The following is a 23,444-nucleotide window of genomic DNA, read 5'->3' as shown; positions in this document are numbered from 1 at the left end:
ATATCGGACAGAGCAACAGTAATTCTCATGGGTTTGGCCAAAGAGAACATGGTTCATCATTCTTCGTAGGCTGAGCATGATTTCCTCCTGGATGCTTCCTTGCACGCAAGATCTGGTGCATTATGATCCAGTTTTACACCTAGAATTTCAGGCACTCAAATTAGCTTTTTCTCAATGAGATCTCGCTTTGGTACTGAACTCAAGAAAGGCCCCTTTCAGCCTATTTCGTTATGGTCGGCCCAACTAATCACTTACAAAACCGTTCTGTTAGTGGCCTTGGCAACAGTGAGAAGAGTGAATGGAATGCAAGCTCTGTCAATCTTTTTACCATTTTTCCAAAAAAATCAGGCACAACGTGGATCCAGACTTCCTACCAAAGGTAACAGCCTAATTCCATAGAAACTAAGACATGATTATTCCTTCTTTTTGCGACAAAACAGTAAATGACAAAGAAGATGCTTTCCACTGTTTAGATGTGTGCAGAGATATTCTGACATACCTAGAAACAATCAAGCAATGGAGAAACTATTCATACTTTACATCAGCCCTAGGAAAAGGATCCAGAGCTTCAAAGAGCACAGTTGCAAGATGGATACAGTACACTATCAGAGAATCATATTGTGCTCTAGACATGACACATCTGGAAGAAGAATCCACAAGGGCTTTGTCAGCTTTTTGGGCAGAGAACGCGGGAGCTCCCCTAGAGCAGATATACAGACCGCCTACCTGATGTAGCCGCCATTCCTTTGTTTGACACTGGTGGGTGGATCTGCTCTCTATTCAAGTCACTGCAGGAAAGTATTGCGAGCAGTGGTCCCCACTAGCAGCTTTCTCATTTATTCTCTCAAATGCTATCCTAGAAGATGATTAGGGAAATCAAAGTTAGTTACCTGATAGCATAATTTTCAAGCATCTTTCAGGACAGCAGGGCATTCCCACCCATTCAGGCTATTACTGTTTAAGTTTTACGGTACAAAAGTTGGCTCTGTTGGCCTTTCGGTTCTTTTTGTAATATCAAGACACAGAGTCTGATTGCACTTTTTTAGAACTTGTGAGCCTTGTGTTACCTGTTTCAGGTGGGCGGAGCCACTGTCTCACATGATGTCCTGGAAGATTCTTGGAAATTAAGTTACCACCAGGTAAATAACTTTGTCTTCTGTTTAATGCGCTCTCTGAACAGTGTGCCCTTTTGGAGTAAGTAAGATTTACATTTTATCCTATGATGTCATCGATGCAACCATAAATCACGTTCAGTCTTTAGTAAGTATGTAAAGGAAATTTTTGTAGAGTTTAGAAAATGCAGTTGTCTGTCAGTAGGTGGTGCTATAATACTCCCAAATACTCAACACTGTAAAGCTTTAGTGTACAGCATAATAATTTAATTTAGAATCACTTGTGCATGGCTGTGGGGATTAGATTATTATTAGTAACTACACACTAAAATAGAAATATATATATAACAAATAAAGGGAATGTATTGGTTTATAACATATATGTGAATGTATATCTGTCTGTTTGTCTATCTATCTATCTAATCTATCTATCTATCTTTCTCGTCCGTTGAGGGACACAGGAATGGAAATTCAGTTGGGTAATACTGCCTCCTAGAGGAGTTTTGGACACAGAAATAATGTAAGCCAGCCCCCATATAACCCCTCTAATGCACAGCATGCCTCTGTTTTCTGCTAGTATCCAGAAAGGTTGAATGAGTGCGTTTCAAATGTTCTGCCTCCGTTCATTTTATCGCAGTAAGGTTTAACGCTGAGGAACCCAGCACTAATGTAATCTGCTAGATGGAACAACGAGCACACTCTCTTATCAGTTATGCAGCCTAGCGCAAGCTCCATCTCACCTCTGCTCTTACTCATGAAGTACCATTAAGCGCTGAGCAAATTGTTGGCACTATATAAATCCTGCATAATAATAATGTAGGTCTCCAGTTTCAGGTGTGTTTTTACTGTTGGCATACAGTGACCTGGTCACCTCTGGCCACCTAAAAGCCTCATTAAGAGTAGCTTTCTGTGTTTGTTAGTACCTGAGGCCTTGCCTCACATTTGGTCCCAGCAGCATTACAGCTGCATGAGCACAACATGTCTTTGCTATGACACTGAGGGGACAGTCTTTCTGCCGTGGTTGACCTCAGCCCATACTTCCCTAGTAGTTTGGATGTTATTACTCGGTATCCTCAGAATGAACTGCTGCCTGTAATCTTTAGTTTGGGACCCCTATGCTTATAGGGCTGTCATCATCAAAGTCTTCCTGAGCTCTGCTAGGTGACGTCAAGTCCTCCCCCATGTCCACAGGGACTTCATGTCCACTCAGTTTTTGGGGCACCCTGCCATTAGAATCACTAAACACGCTCTTGTGCCTTCCACCGCAGAGTCTGTCTCTTCCCCTATTGAACCCTTAGATTAGGCCAGAGCTTTGGTCCCTGTCACCATCTCTTACTCAGATTCAGAGTCCCAGACTTTTTTTAGGGCACCGCAGTCTCCTGTTATCACATCAGATTTTAGAGGGGGTTGTTTTTAAGCCTTATGAATGCAGTGCATAATACCCTGAATCTGAAGGATCAGCTGCTGTTCTGGGCCTTGGGTCTTTTTGAACTCCTACAGCTGCAAGTACCTTTCCACTACACACGCTATGTGAGATATTCTTCTTTGCAGACTGGAAACACCTTGAGGGGTCCTGGGCTTCACCTGGAGTTTTTCTGAACTTTTCCCTTTTGAGAGAGAATTTGTAAATTGGTTTTCTGTTCCCATGATGGATACACCAGTGACCTAGCCTAACAGGAACACCACTAGTCTGGCTATGTGCTCACGTTTTGGGATTCCACTTTCAGGCAGTAAGTTAGAAGCCCTCCTAAATTCCAGTTTGAATTGACTGGTCTTATCCTCCATTTTGTGTTGGCCATAGCATAGTCTTAGTCAAACCATGTCAGAATAGGTGGATTCCCTCGAAAGAGAAACATCCACTATCAGGGTAGGTCCCCATTTCATGAAGGAAATGTCTGGAGCTTTGTGCTTCAGTTGTGATGGCTGGTTACAAGCATCTAAACTTGTGTCTCACAAGGGACTGATGTCTGTACAGGTGTACAAAGCAGTCAGACTGTGTGGATGGGATGCTGATGCTGCTGCACAAAACCATGCAACTTCTCCGTTCTCCCTGGAGTACCTGCATCGTGGGACCCCTTGTCCCTGTACTAATGTGAACCTCGGTATTAAAGTGGTAGTGTAGTGTGAAGTGACCTCATTTTGCTGATCGCCTTGTCTATGCATTGGGACTTTCCTACGCAAGGTTGTCATCACAGCTGCAACGCATCTGGTGTGAACAAGCCCTTAGTCACGTAAATATGAAATATTACGCACTACTATTTTATATTTACCACATTGAACCAGTAGGTGGTGAGTTCCAAATAAAAGCAGAAGGTGTTGCTAATTTTTTTTTTACATCTAATGCTGTAGAGTCCTAAATAGCAGAAGAGATCAGATTACACAGGTGCTGATTAATGTACAGAAGCCAGATTACACAGGTGCTGATTAATGTACAGTGAAGGGGGTTCTTCACAGTAAGATCAGTTAGGGTCCGGAACTCACTGCCACAGACAGTGATTTCAGCAAAGAATGTGGAATTGTTCAAGAAACTTTTGGACGATTTCTTAAGGGACCGTAATATACAGGGGTACAGGTACTCCTAGAATGAGATCCTAATAGGTTGGACTTGATGGACTAATGTCTTTATTCAACCACAAATACTATGTAACTATGAAGCAACATTCAACATCATCATTTCCAGCAGGGAGGAGATGTTGGCTCATTCCAATGATGGCGATTACTTTTTGTAAGTACCTTTAGGGCAGGGACTAAGGTGAATAGGTACTGTATGTTCTCACCCTCACTGCCTGCAAAATGCACTATTTTGAATGGCTCTACTCCTCACTAAGGAAGCTTTGTAAGTAAATAAAGGATCATGAACTTTTCAAGCAAAGTGGAGTTCCCTAGGAATTAATAAAAATTATTTTAAAATGCAGGTCAAAGCTTATGGCTAGGCAAGGGACAACAGGAAATTACATACAAACACAGAGCGGAAAAAAATGCATACTAAGCACATACAGAACACATAGTAAATGCAAAACAACGCATTTATATGATTTGAAACACATGTTTCTTTAGGTTTTATAAAAAAGCATAGGTGCTTTTTTTTAGCTTTTATTTACTTAATGCTTAGTGAAATGAAGTATACCGAAAGGCAAAACTTTTAGTTTTTACCTTAAGATACAGTTAAGAATTGTATCTTAATACATAATCGTTGTAATAGTTAATACCCCCCTTTTTTTTTGCTATCTGCATCCCATTAGGGTCATATCCTGTCTTCCTGTCCTGCAGACACCATCTGAAAGTGAGAAGAAATCTCTGGAGACCTGTTATTATACTATTCATCAGCAGTACCGTGCGGCCACTGGTGTGTGTTGTTACAAAAGCAGTGTATTTCCATGCATAGTACTTTTTACCTTTTTTATTTGTTTGTGCAAACTTTATTGAAATGTCATAAATTGACATTTCATTCAGTTCCTTTCACCCCAGTGTGTTTTGTGATGCAGTGTACTGCGGTAAAACTAAGTACTGCATGTGGTCCTTATTTCAGTTTACATTTATTAAAACCAAATTTTAATCTGATATTTTTCTTCCCACGGCTCAAATTTCAGCCAATTCACAACAATTGGCTAAACTTTAAGCTGTGTATGGCCAAGTTTACTGTGTGACAGGATTGATGTCCCTCGTTGAATCCCAGTGGCCATCATTGCTCTTATGCCCCTTTCACATGGGTCCTGTCCGTTCTGATCAGCAAAGGATCTGTGCACATATCAGAGCAGAATGAAACGCATGTCACTCTTGTGACATCTGTGTCCATTCATTTTTTCCCTCTGTCTTGCAATGGAGGAAAAAAAATGAACTATACGGACCCATGTTAAGTCTATGGGGATTCACATGTAAGCAAAGCAAAACTCTTTCTTTTTTTTTTCCGGACCTAGATGGAGTCGGGGGTAAGCGGATGTAAACAGGCACATGTTGGTTTACATCCAGCTGCCCATAGAGTAACATTGGGCTTCTGATCAGATCTGCCTCAAAAACTGACCTGACCTAATTTGACTGCCTCTGTGAAAGGGATCTTACTATAATCTATCCCTTCAGGATGCATAGAAACTACAGCACCCAGGTGAGGCAAGCTGCAAAGTTCTACATATTTGCTAAGTATAAATGTACTTGTAGGCTTCATTAATACGGCTCTGTGTTGCCTTTCCCATAATAACTGTAAGAGCAATAGTAATATCACACTGACTCTGACCATAGGTTCATGGAACAAAATGTGCTTCATAAAAAAAAAAAAGAACAGAGTTTACTTATAAAATGGTGCTGAACAGTCAGTACAGAATTGCGGCATAGGGGTCCAATTTTGAATTCTGCTCAGAGCCCCATGTTGTCTAAAAATAGCCATGAAATAAGGATTACAGGTAGAAACTATTCACATTTGGCACCTTCCCGCAGTTATAAATATATCAAGCTTAGCTATTATTAGCCCGTGATTACAAAAAGAATACTATTATTTAGAAAACCAGACTAAACAGACATTTTTAATAACTTTATTTTGAAACACAAAATAAACTGTTTACAGTATTTTGGCACATTTAAATAGAGGAGATGTTTCTAAGCTGTCTTGGAAATCAATATTTCTTTTATTTTTCTTTGCCGTCAGGTTTCCATGATGTATATTGTTTGCATCAACATCATCATCCATGTTTGTACATCATTGTAATAAAGGAAAGATTTAAATAACATATTGCAAGGTTGGAGGTTTTTGCTTTTTCCTTTTTTTATATTGTGAACTTATTGTGAATATTGTGACAAAGTTACCATTCAGCTTGTGCCCTGCAACAGAGGTTAGGTTTCCAAATGCTGATGATTGAAGATTCACTGCTGGATGGAATTACATTAAAGCAATGGCTAGTTGGGGTCCCCAAAGACCCAGGGCATTTCATATGGCAGGTTTTTAAACATGTTACAAGCCCCAAAACGATTTGCAGTATAATTTTTTTTTCTTTCCATAGAAGCATTAAATTGTACAGTAAATCAGATCCCATTTGTAATTCTATTTACTGAATTTTTGTGATTTGATTAGAGTCTTGTAGTTTTCCTTTAAAAAAAAAAAATATGGACTCTGTATACATCTATATATATATCTGGGGCATGCCTGAAGGATGTGAGACCCATTATAAGTGAGTTGTGACCATGCAGCATCATCATTTTTTTATTTGTATCGGGTCCCTGTCTTCACAGATAATTATGACCTTGAATTTGCACTATTCCTGACTTCTCAAGTCTGTCAGCGTGTTGTATATCAGTGGTAAGCACTTGATCCATTCCACATTACAACTGTAATGTTCTTAGAAGAAAAATAAACTAACTCAAGAGCAAGTGCACCACAACATGAAGGTATATATAGTCTCTTTATGACAACTATATATAATTACAAACTATATGAATACATTTATAACAAAATATACTGATATATTTTGCACAAATTAACATTTCACTGCCCATTGCCCAGTTATATTATTGTGGTACCTTGTATGTCAGTTCCTTGCATGTTTTTGCACTTGTCTTATTAATGGACAACATGGATAATCAAGACATGATGGAGCCAGGGCCATGTAAAACGCGTGGGAACCTTTTTCAGCCTCTCCTTTGCCGTATTAGTTTTAAAATGTAGTGTTTAATTTTTTTGGAGTTCATACTATGTGCTCTGCCTGGATGTACGGTCTATTTTTAATATGCAATGTGTTTTCCCAACACCTAATGTGTATATCTGACTTGAAGCCAATTAAACTTTCACCAGGGATGTGTAATATCCAACTGTTGTCCAGATCAAGGAGAAGACTGTGGTAGGTACAAACACTTCTATGATTTGATAGTGGACAGGCAGATACCCCCATTGAGGTGTCTATTGGTTTATGGCCTTTCTATGGAAATTGTTTGACTTAGCTTTAAAGTCAGTTATTGTCATATTCTTTGGAACAAATAGAAAATATTTGGTATGTAGTGCCATCTTCTGGAATCTTTCAATCCTTCCATCTAGGACATGCAGAACTCTTGCAGGATCATTCTCAAGGTCTGTGTCAAGTAGAAAAAGTTATTTAATATTTTTAGTAGTTTGTGACTGGCATGAGCTCTTTTTTTCCTGTCACATCCAGATGAAGGATGTTTTGCCAAACACTGCATATTCTTTTATTACATATGTTTCAAAGTCAACATCATGTGTTGCTGTTAAAACTCACCTACAATTACTTCTGAGGTGGTGCAAAAGCCTCAAAAATATCACCCTGATCGCTAGTATTATTATTATTATTACATAGTATTTATATAGCGCCAACAGTTTGCGCAGCGCTTTACAATATAAGGAAGACATTACAGTTACAATACAATTCAAGACAAGATGGTAAGGAGGGCCCTGCCCCTGAGGGCTTACAATCTAAAAGAGGAGGGGGAAATGATACATGAGGTAGCTAGTAGAGCTACCTAGTAGAGCTAGGTGGGTGGCAACTTTTGTCCCCCATGGTCCCTGTGTGTTGTAATGTAGCCACCGCTCCAAGCTCGCTCCCGTGATAGACTATAAATTCAATACAAATTAGTAAACTAAACGTGAGATTGTAGTCTATCACAGGAGCAAGCTTGGAGTGGTGACTACTTTACAACACACACAGGGACCATGGGTGACAAAAGTAGCCACCGCTCCAAGCTCGCTCCCGTGCTAGACTATAACTTCAATACAAATTAGTAAACTAAACGTGAGATTGTAGTCTATCACAGGAGCAAGCTTGGAGTGGTGACTACTTTACAACACACACAGGGACCATGGGCAACAAAAGTAGCCCCCCTCCAGAAGGAAGGACAGTGTCAGCACCAATTCAGAGATGATTTGAGGATCTACAGCCGAGTGATATACAAATAAGATACATTGTTGTTAATAGGTACGGTACTTGAATGTATTTTTAAGATTTATCTCCTAAGTTTAGTGTCACTTTAAGCAAATTATTTTTTGTGATTCTGTTGCAAACGTTTTTACCTGGAGATCCTGCCAGTAAAAGCCATTCCTCTGAAGACACTGTATACTAATCCTGTTCTCCTACACATGGTCAGGAAAAGAACCCTAAGTTGTAGATAGGATAAATGTCATGCAGAAGAATATCCAGCTTTGTTTACTTATCGATTGAAACACTTTTCAGTGCATAAATGAACCCTTTACTTGGGTTATGGCCGGTTTTCCTAATATAGAGGGTGGCGGCATATTTATATGGATTGAAGAAAATAGGTCACCAGCACTCCATAAGTTAAAATAAGATACCAACGTTGACTACAAGATCCTTGAGTTAAACATCTCCTTTTTTCTTTGTTTTTCATGTTTATTGGTTAATGTGCCTCATATGCCCCAAAATAGGTATTGTCTATATGTGTACATATGTGGCCCCTCCTTTTTGGTGCTTTGTCTTTCTTCCCTGTGTTCTTTTGTTTTTGTTTTTGTCTGTATTACTGTTTTATGTCCGTCCGTTATTATGTTTATTGGTGATAATTAATAGCCTTATTATATCTCATTATATCTTATTTATATGTTTTATCTCAATTACTCTGTTTCTCCCCCCGATCTGATGCTCTATGCTTTGTTTTTCTGACAGTGACACCGGTATACCTGTTGTATACTGGCTTCACCCGTACTGAACCTTGCGGATAGTTTGGCACATGTGCAATATAGTATAGAGGAGAGTTGTATCTCCCGATCGCTATGGTTACTGATGACGCGTATTGAATACGCCGATACCAAGCGACGCGCCACATACTATGGAGTAACGAACAGCCATCAGATATATCCCTGCCACGTACTGACTAACTCTACGGCGGATGACACACAGCCATGGCATTGATCTTGAGCATCAGATTGCGGGGACCGTCCAGTAAGTAGTTTGGATGTTATATATATGATGTTTTATTTATGATGACGTTAAATGAGATTATATCATATAGAGTTTTTTCTGTTCTTTTTTTCAAAATGGCCTTTTTTCCCGCCGTTTTTACATCACTGGGGGCGTGTACATCACTAATGATTTGATTACATGGGGTATATATGTAGCTTGTGGATGTTATTACATTGTCACATCTCTTGCCTTGAAGAAGGGACCCTGTGTGGCCCCGAAACGTCGGCTCATGTTGGATTTCTGTGACATCATTGTCCATTAAAAGGACTCATTCATTTTAACTTATGGAGTGCTGGTGACCTATTTTCTTCAATCTAGTGTTTTGCACGGTGCCATCCGTGAAGTTACTTCGAGCACCATTTATTTCATTGTTGGCCGGGACTGCTGAAAGGTGTGCGGAGGGCACCTCCATCAATTGCATATTTATATGGATGACTCACTTCCAGCTGCACATTCATAGTAACAGGAACCATTTTTACAAATATGAAAATGTATGTTTTATTGTGGCTTTTCCAGGTTTAACTGCATCATAGCCAGAGGAACTCCAGTCCAAAAATTGAAATGCAATTTCAAGCTGGTAAAATGGTCTTTTCCTACTCATAAACTCTTCTGTGAGGATGATCTTTTACCATGCAACAAGTCATGGACTCTATCAATTTACCACAGATACAGCATGCCTGCTTTACCAAATACTCTCATTTTGGGAGTATACAATTACTGTATGTATCAACTCTGATTATTGAAACAAACCCAGTCACTGTATGCTTTCTAGGCTTCTAACGTCTTCATCCTGCAGATAACAGAAAATGTACATAGGACTTTATTGTAATTATTCTTTTCTTAATCTAAAAAAAGTTACAGGCATGAGAAATAACTGCAAAATGCATTGCCCTTATCAATTATATTCAATAAAGTGAATTCCGATATGATGCTGGGGGTTAAACTGGACCTGTGATTTGCAGCAATGCAATAGGCCCACGTTATTGGTGGCCCCACAAGAAGCTTATACTCACATTCCTTTTGGCACCCTGGTGCTCTGTTCAGCCTTAGGGAGTGAAGAGAAAAACCTGGTATTTCTAGTATGGAGAGCATTGTACTCACTTGCCCTTCCACCCACATAACAGTGCTGCTACTTTGTGTTTGGTGGTGCAGTCATCCAGCACTGTTACATGGGTACAGAGAGAGAGTCTCAAACCCTTGGTAAGTTCTAGGACAGAACAGCTCGGGAAATAAATGCCCCCTTATATTGGTGACCAGTGGAGAGAAGAATGACACTTTACATTGGTAGTCAGTAGGAGAATACCACCTTACATTTGTGGTTGGTGGGGGAAAAATACCCCCTTACATTGGTGGTCAGTGGAAGGAAGAATGTCCCCTAATATTGGTTGTCAGTGGAAAGAAGAATGTTCCCTTAGATTGGTGGTCAGTGGAAAGAAGAATGTTCCCTTAGATTGGTGGTCAGTGGAAAGAAGAATGTCCCCTTACATTGGTGGTCAGTGGAAAGAAGAATGTTCCCTTACATTGGTGGTCAGTGGAAAGAAGAATGTCCCCTTACATTGGTGGTCAGTGGAAATACGAATGTTCCCTTAGATTGGTGGTCAGTGGAAAGAAGAATGTTCCCTTACATTGGTGGTCAGTGGAAAGAAGAATGTCCCCTTACATTGGTGGTCAGTGGAAAGAAGAATGTTCCCTTAGATTGGTGGTCAGTGGAAAGAAGAATGTCCCCTTACATTGGTGGTCAGTGGAAAGAAGAATGTCCCCTTACATTGGTGGTCAGTGGAAGGAAGAATGCTCTCTTATATTAGTGGTCATTGGGAGAAGTAATGCCCCCTTCCATTGTTGTTCAGTGTAGAGAAGACTGCCCCCTTATACTGGTGTCATATTGGTTGATGAAAACCCAGAAAAAGCATTGGTGTCATTGGTTAATTACCAAATAGAGGAAGAAGATATTGGTTCTTTTTGCTTTTCCCAAGACTGGCTCGAATTATGTCAGTGCCAGAACTATGAGATGATACTTTCCTTGAAGGTGTTCTCTTTTAAACTCTTTGTTAAGATTAACAGCCCTGCTTTTCTCCAATGGTTCAACTCTCCTGCTATATAGTGGGCTCTCACTGGATGGTAAGATGCAAGTGTCTGACAGAGGACGTAACCCCACCATATATAAGAAGAAGCATGGCTACCACTCTCATCCTAAAGTATGGAAGATAGGAACATCACCAAGAGCAGTTTAGTGACTGGCTTTCACAGCCCCCAGTAACTTATTGTATTGCATATATATATATATATACTAATATGGAAAAAAAGTGATATTGCTCATAGTAATCAGTCAAATGCTTCTGTTTTCTAACTTGTGAAACACGCAGTTTTGTTCCCATGAGCGGTTTGATTATGTTTTTTAAGCTCGGTATATGGCAGGTGCAGGAGGTATGAAGAGGTATGACTGGAGACGTTGTGCCCTCTGCCTAAATAGCTGTCGATAAAATGGTCCTGCTTTTCCATCTTCAAAGTTGGGAGGTGTTTGTAGATATTTCTCCGTAATGATATGACTCCGGTGTGACATGAAACAGAATTAACTGTTCATATGCTAGCTACGTCTTACAGGACTGCTTGTCTTCGTGGCACAATGACAGTGACGCAGTGCTTGTGGATGTACAGCGAGGGAGCGGTTATATAGTCTGCCGCCCTCTGCATGTAAGGACGCTGTTATGTTGTGGAAAGTGGACTGCTTGTTCCTTTTCAAAGCAGTTATGTGCTGCCCACCCTCCTCTGAGTAGCTTTTGTGCAGTGCTACATAGTATCACGGCGTGACTCACTGCACTCTTAAGAATGAGTCTTTATTGAGAAGCTGTAAGCTCTCCAAGCTTGTGAATCACTTACGGGAAGACTGTCTATTACCTGTAGACAAATACTCATTTAGACAATCCATAGATGAGGCAGAGAAAGACACAGGCCTTTGATAGCCTTGTTTTGCACGAAAAACTCAAACAATTTTATAACGAGGTTGTGGAGAATCGTTGTATGTAAACATATGTAGGCAAGGGAGGATCTTGTGAGTCAGTTTTTCTTACCATAATCCTATAACACAGTCAATATGTACAAAATGATCATAATTAAAGTGGTTTTCCACTTTCACAGCAGGTTCACACCATTTTCCGGAACAGATCTGGTCCAGAAAATGGTGTGAACCTGCCCGCAGTTCGAGTGCATTCCAGACCAGACAAAATGAGACATGCTGTATTTTTCTGGTCTGGTCTGGAACGGACTGCGCTGGTGTGAACAGAGGCCAGAAATAGCATAGGGATACATGAGGATGCATTTTGGGTTCGGAAACAATCTTGTCTGATCTGGATGTGGTGTAAACGGCCCCTAAGTTAGGAGGTGCAGAACCCATTGGCATTGCTACCACTCTGACCGCTGATTGGCTGTTTGAGCACAGCTGCTGAACTGCTTCGAAGTTTCCATTGCCCACCTTTTAATCCTATTAAATGCCTCAGAACTGCTGAAACCAATTGTCAGCAGTAACCCTACTAGGTTCCAATTCAGTCAAAGCATTTGGCCAGCCCAGGACTGGAGCAGTCTCCATTTTCTCCGGCACTCTTGACGTTTTCTGAAATTTTGCACTCCGGCTGCCGGCCACTGTCAGAATACGATAAAGACAGCAGGAGATTTCTCGATCAACACTCGTAAGCATTGATGGAGCAATCCGTTATATTTTCTTTGTTCAGCCCACAGGTTGAACCAAGAAAATATTACAGTGTATGGCCAGCTTTACTTAGCTTTCCCATTCTATGTAATGTTTAGAATGAGGCTGGGGAGTAATGTTTGCCATAATTATCCCTGCCTGTACTGTGCTGCAACATCGCCATTGTCAATTGTAAACTATATGTGCAGGACCGTCTGTCCTAGCAACGGGTTAAAGAGCTCAAAGCTTTGGTGATGCATTGTATGTTAAAGTGACATTAAGGGCAAAAGTGTGTGTGTCGTTGTGCCCCCCCCCCTCTAGCGCTGGTGTGGGTCTTCGATCCAGCGCTGACTCCTCTGTCCTCCTCTTCTCTCATGTCCCATGGAGTCTGTGCGGGTGCACGTTGCTCCATAGACCTACCTTGTGTGTCATCTCCCGGCCGAACATCTGAACTGCGCATGTGCCCGCCACAAGATTCTTTGCGGCCAGCCGAGAAATTTTCAGATGTTCGGACGGTAGCGCGCAGCGGAGACACAGGTAAGTATGAACCCTTTGAAAAAAGTTTTTTTTAAATCATTTTACATATATCTACTGCTTGCTAGCCATAGATATATGCAAAAACATGCGAGGGTTTAATAACCCTTTAAAAAAAAAATGGCCCTCAAGTCTGCTCGCTATCTGCACATCTATTCTAAGCAATAAAAGCTGCCTGTAGAGAAACAATTGGAAAGGTAAGAAATTGTTTTTGTTTTTTTCAAAATTACTGTAGGTATCCTGTTTAAATAGGAACACATAACAAATGTGCAGAGACGGCTTTGTAAAATTTGACTGCAATAACATCATCTGTAAATGCAGCCATGTCTAATACATCTGTATTTATATTGGTTTTGTGGATCATGTCACTTCCCAGAATTGTACTATTTCATATCAAAACAAATAAAAAAATAATTGTCATAATTGTTTGAATTGTGCATACCAGCAATATTATTATCAAATCCAAATCTGTACAACTAAATGCTAAACCGGCCAGATAGCACAACGGTTTTGCTGCTTCTAAAAGAGCCAGTTGCCTCCTTTAAAAGTGTGCTCCATTGAAAGTTTACAATATTCTGAGGTCTGTAAAAGAATGCAGTACTATTCTATTTATAAAAACATGAAGTGGTGTGCTGTCTGTGGCATTTTACGGCTTTTTAGTAATGGCAAAACTCCTAAGTCTTGGCTTGTGTTGGCTTTACCATTTCTTTGTTTCAAGCCTTCTCTGTGGTATGATGCAAAACTGGGACTGTATGTGACCTGAAGCTGGGGACTGTTTGGACCTTTCACAATTTAAAGCCTTTTCTACTGTAGAATCAGTCCAATCTGATCTTCACCAATCATATATTTATTGTTATAATCCAGCCAGCAACACAATATGATCTCCGCTGATGATCGGCCACCTCTAACCGTGATTAGTTGTAATTTCTATGACCAAGCCCAGAGGGGGTGAAGCTCGTTAGAGGTGGCCAATCATCCGGTGGGGGAATCATATTGTGTTGATGGCTGGATTATAACAATAAATATATGATTGGTGAAGATCAGTGGTATTGGGCTATCTTTGGACTGATGCTGTTGTGGAGTCTGGACGTATTCCTGCCAGCACCTGCGGCAAACCCAAACAGTAGAGCTTAAGGCCCCATTCACACCGGATCCGATGCATTGTGTAACACAAGGCCAACGAAAAATGAATGGGGACAGTTCAAACCGCAGTACTGCGTTGCATTTGCGTACGTTGCGCTATGAAAAAAAGAAGAGCATGCTAAAAAAAAAAGCATGCTGACGCAACCCATCGCAAGCCATTACAGTGAGGTATGTTCACTCAGGATATGTTACTTCACATAAAGCTTGACGGAATGCAACGTTGACTTGTGGGAACCTTCCGATTTTGCTGTGAATGCACCCTGAATCTGGATGGAATGGTGAAAGCTTCTCCTTTGCTTTTCTACTGTAGGCTAATGAAACAACAAACAACTGCCTGCTACACTAATACAGTGCAGCTCTAGTCTTGGACCTGTGAGACCTTTCCTTAGCTTCAGACCTGGATGTTGCTGGTAAAATAAAGAGTAAATGGGCGGCCTAGTTCTCCCCATTTGGAAATTTTATACACTTGGGAGTGGGGTGATGTAATTAATTGGGCTGCGACTGCTGGGCAGGTAATGCCAACTTGGCGGTGCCTACAGCTAGGGCTTTCTGCGGACTGGCCCTGAGACAGCAGGATTGTATTTATTTATTCCTAGCCATAACAACACCAGTTTGGAATGAAGCATTGTTTGTTTAAGTAGGTCAGTTATTGCAGGAGTGGTTTTGGTATTTAATAGAACGTTCTATATATAGCAGTTGGCTTCCCTGGATGTTACCTGTGTTTTATTAGTGAGCAGCCGGGACCAACCTACAATGTCACAGTGAATGTGTATTGAACATTAGACATCAGGGGCCTGCCCGGGCCTGCGACTTGGAGAAAGCCGCAGTCACACTGTTTATAAATTTTTAACTCCTCACCTGCTATAGTGCTAGGCAGTGACATTCCTTCTTAACACTTTCCAACATGCCACTTAAACTGTCACAGTCTATACGGTTGTCAGACACTACAGTTTTACCAATGTGGCCTGATCCTTTTGTTTAATGACATGGTGAAACGGCCTCTTGTGTTCTGCATTGGCTGCAGTGACCTATTAAAGTGTTGTGCCCCACTTGGTAGGAGCACAGCTCTCTTCTAAATGCCCTCTCTTGGCACCGCTCTGGCCACACATTCACAAGCAGATACATACCAGTCCCGTAAATATTTATAAATCGCACTTCTGGACCACTCAGGATCCAAAAGTACAATGCTACAAAAAACATATACCGGTATATATATATATATTTTTTTTTTTTCAGGCAAAGCAAGTAGGGTTATTGAGGACTGATCCCATGATTCTTACTACACATATATCAGTTGGTTAGTGTGTATGAAGGTGCCAGCTTCAAGGCTAAGGATTGCTTTCCTAACAAGCGTTGTATAAATAACCGTCGCTTAGCTCTGTCCTGATTGTACTATGTGTCCAGTACAGATAAATAGCCCTGCCAGTCTAAACACTGAGCGGAGTTTCAAAACAACTTTAATACAGACCAAATACTTCCATATCTTACAAGATGGAGTTGCGGTCAAATAAAAAAGCCTCCAAAGCTCTGTGCCCATGCCCTTAAAGAAGAACTCCGGGCAAATAAAAACTTACCCTTGCAGTGGGGCTACCCCTGCACTACAAGGATTCAGTGCTTGTTTTATCTAGGGGGCTCAGATTAAAAGCAGTTTTAGTTACTTGATCCTGACTCCTGTCTCTTCTGCGCGCTGGCTATCGAATTTCCCTCAATGTCCTCATGTCTTATGTTGGTCAGGGGACCTGTATAGGATGTAATGATGTCAGCGGTCTTATGACTGCCAGAGTCTGGGGAAGAAGAGGGCTTTAAAACTTATGCCCAGAGTGTGGCTAGGCGATGCTGTTCACACGGCACTAGCACCCCTAGATGGCGCTAAAGGGTATAGGCCGTGCAAACAATATACGCCTGGAGGAAGTTTTATAAATGAAGTCCTTTAAGTCATATCACCAAATATTTAGGAATTTGATCAGATGTCTGGGACCCCAGTCTAGTATTCCATTAATTATATTATAACTTTATGGGACAACCTTGGCGGGGTAAAGGGGGTTTCTTATCAGACTTTAGGTGCATTATTAAAGGGAAGTCTGTGACCAAGGAAGGAGCCCTTGGGTCATGCAGCAGTTCACCAATTACATAAGATTACACATGTGTTGCTGACCAGGTGTATTATGCCTTGATCCCTTTGCCCGGGTACATTTTAATTCCAATATAATTACCTGTATTCATAATGAACTATAATACATATTTATATTACATCCCCTAAACCTGCTCACACCAAAATTTAGGCTAAAAGTGGGAGTGACAGCACTGTGAGACAATCAGGTAATATTGCATTGCGCTTTGCGGGCATTCTAGAATGTTTCTGGCGCTAAGGGCTGGAGGAGGAAGTCTTTATAGTAGAACTCTGGGCGAAAGCAAAATATTACATATCTGGTGCATTCATTTTTGTTTTTCTGTATCCCCCGCTGTAAGGTAATCTTACTACATGTTAATCCTTCCAATAGAACGGTTCGTTTTGCATTGTGATCACTGCAGCTTTCAGTTTTAGATTGACAAGTCATTTTTACAAAGACTTTAAGTAAGCAAGAAGCAAACGAATGCCCAGTAAGCAGTTACAGTAACATGTTTTTCTTCTTTTGGAAAAAAAGGTTTAAACCACGTGTATTCAGGCTGACCGTTGCCTGTATAAAAGTTTGTCCCAACCCTCGTGACTATCACTTTTTGTGGACAGCTTGGTTGCCAAGTAAATGTGACGAAAAAATGTAAATAAAAGAGAACTGTGAAAACACACAAAAAAAATAATACTGAATATTATAAATACTGGTATTCACAACATATACTTATCAGATTACATTACTATTTACTATGTTGGGCCTTTAAAGGGTAAGTGCACGTTAAAACTTTTTTTTATCTTTGGCTAACCAATGTCACCCTCCTCTTCCACAGATGCATACTTACTCAGATATGACACCTGCAGCCTCCGTTACTTATTTACATCCACAGCTGCAAGTCCTCTCTCCTGGCCGTGCCTGCAAAATACAGCCCCATAGACATGTTTACCTTTGTTTCCAGTCTCGGGAGACAGCCCCATAGACGCCTATGGGGCTGTAATGCAGAGCTGGATGAGATTTTAAACAACGGAGGATCTCAGTAAGTATGCATCTGTGGAGGGGAGATTGGTTAGCTTAGGGCAAAAATATTAAGTGCACGTTGTCTTAAAGAGCACTAATGCTTTAAGTAGGAGGGGGAGAGAGCACAGGAAGGACCTCACCAGTGGACCATGGTTATTAATATTCCAGTGAACAGGCTAGAGGCAGATACCGGCAGCAGCAAAGTTGCAAGCTTTGAATGATGGTGTCACTAGCTGGTTGCGTACTATGGCTAGGGTGTGCAAATCTTAAGAGCGGCTGAACATAATTACTCTTGGTGCCGATACCAAAAACAGATACAGGCACTTAAAATTTTCTAATTGAAGCAGCTGCCTTAGGTCCCGTGCTTGTTTGGGACCTCACGGCAGTCTTCTTGGGAACCTTGTGGCGCCTGTTTACAGTGCTTCCTCCAGCCCGCACATCTTCCGCTCCCGAGACCCTTCACTCGAGACATCAGGCTGGCACCCCGAAGCAGAGCGGCAGCACAGAGCATATAGCAAATTCATATACTATTATTCTGCATTGCTGTATAATGTATTGCTGAGATTTGAAGTCCTCTATAGCTGACGGTATTATTCTGCATTGCTGTATAATGTATTGCTGAGATTTGAAGTCCTCTATAGCTGACCGTATTATTCTGCATTGCTGTATAATGTATTGCTGAGATTTGAAGTCCTCTATATCTGACGGTATTAATCTGCATTGCTGTATAATGTATTGCTGAGATTTGAAGTCCTCTATAGCTGACCGTATTATTCTGCATTGCTGTATAATGTATTGCTGGGATTTGTAGTCCTCTTTAGCTGGTGCCATTCTGCATTGCTGTATAATGTATTGCTGAGATTTGTAGTCCTCCATAGCTGGTGGTATTCTACATTGCTTTATAATGTATTGCTGGAATTTGTAGCCCTCTATATCTGGTGCCATTCTGCATTGCACTGGACAATGCATTGCTGGGATTTGTAGTCCTCTAAAGCTGATGGTATTATTCTGCATTGCTGTATAATGTATTGTTGGGATTTGTAGTCCTCTTTAGCTGGTGCCATTCTGCATTGCTGTATATTGTATTGCAGAGATTTGTAGTCCTCCATACCTAGGGGTATTCTGCATTGCTTTATACTGTATTGCTGGGATTTGTAGTCCCTCTACAACTCGGAGTCAGTGGCAGAACTATCAGGGTCACAGTGGCTGCTGGTGTAACCTGGCACTGGCGTTTCACCATTAATCGAACCTAATAATCGGCTAACTAATCGATTTTGAAAATAATCGTTAGCTGCAGCTCTAATTTCTTCCTACTCTGTCCAAAACCAAAAATATGCTACTGGCTCATTAGGCTTTAATTGTCCCAGCTTAACAGTGATGTGCTTCTTATATAATATATAACTAATATAAGATAGATAGATAGATAGATAGATAGATAGATAGATAAAATTGTAACATTTTGGTACTCATGCTTTGGGTGACAGCAGTTGAAACGGATGCAGAATCCTTGCTTTTCTGAATAAGGCCATGAATGCAGGTAATAGGTGGCACGGCAGACATCTCTGCTCTTAGTGGAAAGCCTTTGTTTTGTCTGCAGTTAGAGGTAATTTAGGTAGGTAGGCTGCCATCCCATGTGCATTGCTATGATTCACATCCATTTCCTGACCCAGGAGGAACCAGGGAAAGTTCTGCAAATGAGCCATTAGTCAAACAAGCTGCCATCCACGGGGACAATTTGCATTTGATCAATTACTGTTTACAAGACTGGTTACAGTTTCCTCCCAAACGACCTGGACGAGAAATCCCAAAGCCACTTGCTGTGGTGTTCACAGCCCGAGTAGAAAGTAACAGGCCTGGCTCACATGAGCTTGGAGGTAATCCCTGAGCTTTGAGAGCCGCCTGTCCTGTGGGCTTTTACTGACACACCTGGTGGTTACATAATTCCGCTTGGGGCCATGCTTAGAACAATTCACCTGCCAATTACAGCAACTGCACAATTCACACTTTATCAAATTTTGACCCCAGGGTTGAGAGCGCAGCTGCTTTAATATCAGGGCTACCCATAAAGCGCGGATCCACACATTTTTTACTAATTACAGCAACAGGCCTCCCAGGGGGCCTGTTGCCTGTAAATGAGCTGCCAATATGTTCATCCAGTTTTTTCGGCTGCCATTAGCCCTTTCACACCGCACTGTAAGCGCTTACCTGAAATAAGCATGCAAATCATGAGTGAAGTGTGACTTGTCTATACTTATTCTAGGTCAGTGACTAGAAAAGCATGGAAGCCCTTGGACAAGCATGACATATTTTAAGAATGAGAGGTCAACAATGGCAACCATCCTCAGTGCAAGTTTCCATTAGAGGATACTTAAAGTGTTTGTGGATGGTGTGTGAAAGGGCCAGGATCCTCTGCCAGGTTTTTATTGCTGTGTCCTCAATGGGAAGAATTTACCCTATGTGCCCTGGTGACCATTTGAACAAAGCGAGGGACGATCCAAAATTCTGAGTTTTCTTCAGAACAGGAATAAAGAGGAAACTTTTCAATAGGGACACTCCTTCCGGTGACAACCAAGAGGGAATTTCCTTTGTTTTGGAGAGATGTTCTCTTACTTCATGTTGTGTCCGTAGACACACTTTTTTCTGCCATCAGTGCCCCATTGGGGTGGTTTTCCTTTAAGTCCTATAACCACAGCAGGAAGCAAGAGGAAATCCCCCAAAGTGAGGGAAATTTTTACCAGAACAAGTGTCCCCACTGGATGATTTCTCCTCTATTCCTGTTCTGCTGATGACTGAAAATTCTGGATTTTCTTTTACTTTCGCTCTCGATGATAACGGTCACCAGGACAAATCGAGAGGGCGCATCTCCCTAACGAGGACATGGACAGATTTTTATTGCTGATAAGTGTTCTAATTCCTCTACATTCTAATAAAAACAAAAAAGGTTTTTGGCTTTAGTTGTACTAGAGTCCCTGCTTTTCAGCTGAGCCAAATCTCCATACTGCAGTTATGGGGGTTCTATTCCTATTATTAAGGCCCAGCACAGTACAGTTGTATAAGGATTGGCTCAAAAGCCAAAAGCATTCAGGGCGCTTTCACACCAGATCCGTTGTGATCCAGCGTTTTTCAACAGATGCTAACAGAAGGGAAATCAAAAATGAATGGGTGTCAATGGGGCTAGTTTACACCGCTCCGTTGCGTTATGTTGCACACAGGGCCGGATTTCTCACAAGGCCAACCAAGGCCCGGCCTCGGGGGGAAGCAGGGGTGTGGAATTCCTATCTCCAGATGCCCGGGACATGAAGTTCCAGGGCGCTGGGTGGGTAGTTGTTTTCTACATTTAGCCCTATTTTGGGCAAGCAGAGCTAAATGCACAGCATGAAAGCTGCAATGTCGTGGAGATCACTTGTTTGCAGGTCTGCCATTCTCCATGGGGGTGGGGGTTTGGCAGGTAGGGGGGCGCATTGAGGAACCCGGCCTCGGGGCAGCAGAGAGAGGAAATCCGGTTGCACAGAAAGAAAGAAAAATATAACCTGCACTTTTTTCAGTGCAATGCAATGGATCCAGTGTGAAATAGCCCTATTCCTTTTTTGGTGTCTTTCCGCTAGCATACGCTGAAAAACAAATCTGAAGGAAAACGGAAGGTACAATTGCAAGTCAACAGACCCTCCATTGACTTGCGATTTCCTTCCTGTTATGCTTTGAATGCCCCTTAAAAGATTGCGTTCTAAGCAATTCTGCAGCAAAAGGCCACATAAATGTGCCTGTTGTCAATAGCGTTCTGATATGGCCTTTGGGTAAAGCTGCATTCACATGAACTGGAAGGGCAGGCGGTTATGACCTCTGTTGGAGTGATTGAAATGCAGGTAGACTGCCGCTGCAGCAACATGGTTGGTGGATGACATTGTGCACCCAGCTCCCTCATGATTCCATCCTAAATTGAAACAAGATCAGCATCATTTCTTGGACTGTAGAGAAGCAGTTGGACTCCAATAGTAGTAGGGCTGCATCCAACTGATCGTTGTCAACTATTCTTATTATGGATTAGTTGGTTGGATGCCCGATCTCTCTCCTCCACGCTGGGAGGGCCACAGCAAGCAGTGGGCGGGTACACTACCCAGCCTGCTATTGCAGTTTGAAATGGTCAATAGCAGGCTGGCTATTGCACCAGCCCACTACCTGCTGTATTTACATTCAGCTGCCATCTGCGGAATCTTGCCACTGGCAGCTGTCATTCCCTGGCTGAAGCTATTCAAGTGCCATTTGCTTACAATACAATTATTATTTTTTTTAAACTATTATAAAAAGGTGGGAAAAAAAGTAATTTTCGGTTTCGGCCTGGCAAAATCTGCTGCAGGAGGTGCGTTGCAGTGCCATTCATTTTGTTGGCACCCCAAACGCGCCTCCCACTCACATTGTGATCGCCTGCACTGGAACGCACGGTACCGCAATGCCGTGTGTTTCAGTGCAGTGCGAATGCAAAAAAATTGTGAATGCAGTTTTATTCTGAAGTAAACTTTATGTTTGTAACACTGGTATTTGTGTATTGTGTAAGGATGGTATTAACTTTTTTATCTGATTAATCGAAAAAATAAATCGGCCAACTAATCGATTATGAAAATAATCATTAGTTGTAGCCAATCAGAACCCGGGTAAAAAAAATAAAAAGTATTTTTAAGTGTTTAACAGGCATTGCAATAGCATTTGGAAAGTTTTTTTACTGCATAAACTGGCCCACAAATCTTCATGGGAGGAGACATAGCGTGCATAGCGCACAGCACTTTTCACAATAGCTCTAAAAAATTAATCATGGCAACTGGGCTTGCTGTATTTTTCTTGAAGATGTTTCGCTGGTCCGACCAGCTTTCTCAATTCATGTCCTCAGTTATGGTAACTTATGCATGCCATGGAGGGTCTGTGTTTTAGGGTCTTAGTGGGCTAGTGTAGGTGCTTTGATTTCCTATATGGAGCGGGAGTCATGTATGTGAGCTGGGGTCCTGTGAACAAGAGAATGTGCTTAATTCTGTGAATGTAGTGCAGGGCTTTCACTGTGTGGGGGTCTTGTGTATGTAGTATGGGGTGTGACAGGGTACACGATTCTGTGTATGTCAGCGAGAGGTTGAAAAGGGCAGCTTTCCCTGGCTAGGAAAGTTCTGTGTTTTAGGGTCTTAGTGGGCTAGTGTAGGTGCTTTGATTTCCTATATGGAGCGGGAGTCATGTATGTGAGCTGGGGTCCTGTGAACAAGAGAATGTGCTTAATTCTGTGAATGTAGTGCAGGGCTTTCACTGTGTGGGGGTCTTGTGTATGTAGTATGGGGTTATTTTTTAGTTTTGGGGTCCCGTATATGTCTGGTTTGAAGTTTGCAGTCCTCCACATGTAGTAGAGAGTCGTGTCTCTGTTTTAAGGGACTGTGTATGTAGTTGGGATTGTCTTTGGTTTGAGGTCCTGTGTATTTAGTCGGCAGCTCTATGGGGTCTAGTGGGGTCCTGTGTGTGTAACGTGGAGGTGTATGTAGTTTTTCGGGGTAGGTCTTATTTTCGGGGAAACAGGGTAGTGGGGGGCCCTCTGTATCCCGGGGCCCTGTCTTTGCAGACTTTTGGTGTATATAGGGGATGAGGAGGGTCGTCTTTATTCTGGCTTCCTTTCTCTGCAGGCTCTCAGTGTATATAGTGGGGGAGGGAGGTCCTGCCTCTGCAGGCTCTCAGTGTATATAGTGGGGGAGGGAGGTCCTGCCTCTGCAGGCTCTCTGTGTATATAGTGGGGGAGGGAGGTCCTGCCTCTGCAGGCTCTCAGTGTATATAGTGGGGGAGGGAGGTCCTGCCTCTGCAGGCTCTCAGTGTATATAGTGGGGGAGGGAGGTCCTGCCTCTGCAGGCTCTCAGTGTATATAGTGGGGGAGGGAGGTCCTGCCTCTGCAGGCTCTCAGTGTATATAGTGG

At 41.9% G+C, this 23,444-nt stretch overlaps 1 protein-coding gene across 1 annotated transcript in view; it reads left to right on the top strand.

The window, feature by feature from the left end:
* The window catches only part of GNAS (GNAS complex locus), a 125,818-nt gene that overhangs the window by 26,631 nt on the left and 75,743 nt on the right, over positions 1-23,444 (top strand). The gene's annotated exons all lie outside the window — the stretch shown is intronic.

Source organism: Nanorana parkeri, unplaced genomic scaffold, assembly GCF_000935625.1.
Source record: "Nanorana parkeri isolate BGI_ZX_2015 unplaced genomic scaffold, ASM93562v1 scaffold50, whole genome shotgun sequence".
Taxonomy (NCBI): Eukaryota; Metazoa; Chordata; class Amphibia; order Anura; family Dicroglossidae; genus Nanorana; species Nanorana parkeri.
This window is presented reverse-complemented; position numbering and strand designations above follow the sequence as displayed.